This window comes from Anoplophora glabripennis, unplaced genomic scaffold (genome assembly GCF_000390285.2).
Source record: "Anoplophora glabripennis isolate ALB-LARVAE unplaced genomic scaffold, Agla_2.0 scaffold654, whole genome shotgun sequence".
NCBI lineage: Eukaryota > Metazoa > Arthropoda > Insecta > Coleoptera > Cerambycidae > Anoplophora > Anoplophora glabripennis.
In genome coordinates this window covers 141033-145051 of record NW_019417027.1, presented here as the reverse complement: position 1 = coordinate 145051, position 4019 = coordinate 141033, and the positions used below count along the sequence as shown (strand labels likewise).

The window sequence follows — 4019 nt, the reverse complement described above, 5'->3', positions numbered from 1 at the left end:
GTATATTACGTTTTATATATAAGATATCCGACAAAATTATCTCAATAAAGTTAGGTATAACTTGGCAACGCCAAATGTTTACGTCTAATTACTATTTCAATATTATTTACCAGTGCAGTGCATGCATATGTACATGTAACCAAATACTTGATGTAATTAAAGAGGTACTGTGTATCGCTAACATAAAAGTGAGGTTTTATGCGTAGAATAATATTAATAATACAGGTTACATGTTACGTTTACGGTTAACGGAATTGTCAAGGTAAATCCTGATATAAAATCTGAATTAATGAAATATTTGGGCCCTTATTTTTCATTAACTGCGCATTATTATTGCGTTTAACGTAAATTTTAAGTGGCCTAAAATCTCCCTATTTGACAGCAGATTTGATGCATTACACTTGTCCAATTTCTTGATGAAGCGACTTCATTAATTAATTCATCAACAAATTGTCAATGTAAAACAGCTATTATCAGAGACAATAGAAAAGACGCGTCAAAAGCCTCTTCAAAAAAATGGATATAAGAGCAACAGCGCCCCCCTTGCGGGTAAGACAAAACTGTAGCCATAAAACACTTTCTGTAGAGTTGGCGGGAACTTTAAAATAGTTTGCTTAGCGGGAATTTTAAATACTGATGATATTAGGGTGTCCAACGAGAGTGAATTAGATGCATTTAGGAAACTAGAATTGACAGAAATTTAAATTTTATTTTCTAGGGGTTTTCGACACTCCCGAGCTGAAACAAAATATAATGTGGCACTTACGATTATACCAGAAGTAGACGTCAACTATCTTATTTAAAAATATATATATATATATATATTATGTCACTTTCAGATTCTACATTTAATTTTTAGTTAAACCTAATTAAACATACAACATATCAAAACTCAGCAATTTTTTAATTACTTCAGTTTTTGTAACTCGTTCGATCGCGATGAATAAAAAAATGAAATAACTCAAATCAAAAACTGTTTTGACAGATACATTTAACAAAGTTGACAAACTTGGAATCTGAAAACGAATGAAAATATATCTTGTTCTATATTTAAAATCAGCAAATTAATATCTACTTCTGATATAACCAGACGTGTCATGTCATCGGATATTGTTTCGGTGTCGAAAACCCCTAGAAAATTAAATCCAATTTTCTATCATTTCAGGTTTTCTAAATACGTCTAATGCACACTTATTATGGGACACCCTATATATTACATACATAATATGACTTTAGAATGCAATGCAGTTTCTTACATTAAATTACATACATTGACTTCATAATCTCACAAAATAGATACACTTATTTGTGTTACTAAATATCAAAGAAAACAGGAAAATGAATACAACAGTTTTACAAATGTAAAATTTTTTGTATTTTTGTTTTAATTTATTTTTTACAAATAATCTTTGCTTGTCCTCTGTGAATTTGAAAATGAGACAATTACAAATAATATCTAAAAATGTTTTTGCTATATTATCTTTATGCATTTTACAATCTATAAAAGATATGTCTACATATTTCAATAATAGTTGAATAAATTTTGTTTTAATATTACAAATGTTGGGACATTCATCTAAACTTTTTTAATCAAGTTGTAAGGGTGGGTAACACATTTAATCATATCCTCATTACAATATTTCAGTCTTAAATTAGTTTGATCATTTTCTTTTAAATATACAAAACTGTGGAAATTTTCAATCGTTTTGCTTTTGAAATTATTTGTGCAATTTTCACAATTAAGTTTCAATTTTTTTAACAAAAATCCACACACGTATGCAGTACTTTCCGATTCAAATGAATTTTCAGCAACAACATCTTCAATGTTTATTAATTCATTTGAATCGGAAAGTATTTTGTTAGGTGTGTGTAGTAGCAGTTCTTTCAAATTTATAAGCACAATTTTTACTGAAAGATTTATTTGATGATAAATTATTAATTAACGCAGTTTTGACGTTATTCAGAAACTGATATGGGTTGGGATTGGTGTTTCCTGAGCCATTTTGCCGTATTGTACTGCAAAACAGATTAAAATATTTAGTGTCGCATACTAATAATTGATGTAATAATAAATGTTCGCCTACCTAAAAAAGTTTTCCAAAGGATCTTGTTACACGTATCGAGTTTTTAATATGGAACCTGTCAAGTAGCAACTATGTAATTAATTCTTTGATAGAATTAATTGAAAATATTAGTCCATTCACACAATGAGGAGATTTGTATTGTATTCCATTTTTAAAAAATTTCCACTCTTTTATATTAGGAATATGCTTATTCCAAAATTCCAAATGTTCGGTGTTTGGACCCAATGCACATTTTAGTGGTTTTCCTAAAGAAAATGATGTTTTTCATTTAAACAGATATTTTTAGAACATATGAGCTTACCTGCAATGGGTCTAACAGTCCGACTATTCAATGAATTAAACATACTGTCCATGCACAAATTCTGCAGTGGATACTGCTTCAGCCGGCAGATTTTCAGCTGCAACAGTTGAACTGAAAATTTGTCTCTTATCTTCCTCATGGCTGACAAATATTAAACAATATGTTTTATACTAGTTAAATACAATAAAAAAGTGAAAAGGACTTTAATGTATTTATATGCCCTTACCTTGAAAACGCCGCGATGTCTATTTTATATGCCGCTTCAATATGCATCCATCTTGCAACTTTATTTGGTTCGTACTGGATATTTTATATTTATATAATGCATTACGAATATTTTTTATAACGTGAGGAATATCGTATATTATAAATATTTGTTTTCCTTGAACTAAAATGTAATTTTCACCATCTACAGTTTCTTGGATCAACTGATTTACCGCAGCGGTATTAGTAGATCCTAAAGAAAGAAGAAAAAAATAAGCTTACATTTCGTATTTATTTTACCATATTACTATTACTTGCTCGTGATAATGTCTTTACTATGTTACGAGAGTTGAATAATTTCCTTTTTAATTTAGTGCCTACAAGATATTGAAAATAACATGCACTGAATAATGAATTGTTATAAATATTACTATTTTTAATTCGCTCATTTTCAACAATTTTAACCTCAGACTAATAAATAAAGGGGACGCCTTTATTTACATTTGATAGTGAAGTGTTGACATATGTGTATTTACAAACATTGGTACTTTGTGATGTCCTTGACATTGATGCCAATGTTACATTTTTATCTTTATAGCTAGGTACAGCGGTCATTTTAATTGATTATCGTACAAGGATCTACCTCATTCTTGACCTCGACTTACAAATTAGTTACATTGTAATATGCATAAGACTACGACACTATTTTCTTGCAACTTGTTTTATAATTATAGATTTTGAATATCTGAAAAAAAATACATTATTGAAATTCCTAGCAATACAAACGCCGTAAGTGGCATCATTGCCTGGTAGTAAACGGTTCTAAAGGGGACGCCATTATTACAGTCTATTGTTGTGAAATAGATATTAGCCGAGTTCAGTGTTTTGTGTCTTTTTAAACTGTTTTTTTATCTAATTTCAATAAAAATGCCAAAGCGGCGTATAATATGCCGACAATTACAGGAAAAGAGCCAAATATGTGCTACTTCTTTTCACAAGTAAGTTTGACATTGTTTCCATGGGCGTTCTTACAAGGGTGTAAGGTGTCCTAAGTATTTTATTTGTTAATTTATTATGTTTGTATTTTGATACTGACACTAGCTCTGTGTTTATTTGTAGAATACCATAAGATCCTGCGATACGAGCAGTGTGGCTAGAAAATTTCGCCATATCTGAATATGATTTTTCAAAGGATAATTATGTCTGTCGAAGCATTTCCGTGCTACAGATATTAAGGTAACAGTAACTGGAAAACGATGTCTCACACATGGAACTGTGCCTATTAATACAACATTTGGAAGGTAATACGTTTTAGCACAGTGTTGATGAAATGGTTGTGCCGTCTCAAAGGTTCCCTCTTCGAGAAATTGCCAGTGAAGGAAATTTTATAGATGTTGCTATAAAACATCTTCAATCACATGTTGTCCCTG

The 4019-nt window shown here is 30.2% G+C and overlaps 1 long non-coding RNA gene across 1 annotated transcript; it reads right to left on the bottom strand.

Moving 5' to 3' along the window:
* Positions 1 to 2391: 2391 nt before the first annotated feature.
* LOC108909958 lies at positions 2392 to 3000 on the bottom strand. The gene is made up of 3 exons (XR_001964432.1): positions 2904 to 3000; positions 2612 to 2842; positions 2392 to 2526 (listed from the first exon to the last, which is right to left on the bottom strand). It is a non-coding gene; the product is annotated as an uncharacterized LOC108909958 (long non-coding RNA).
* Positions 3001 to 4019: the final 1019 nt, after the last annotated feature.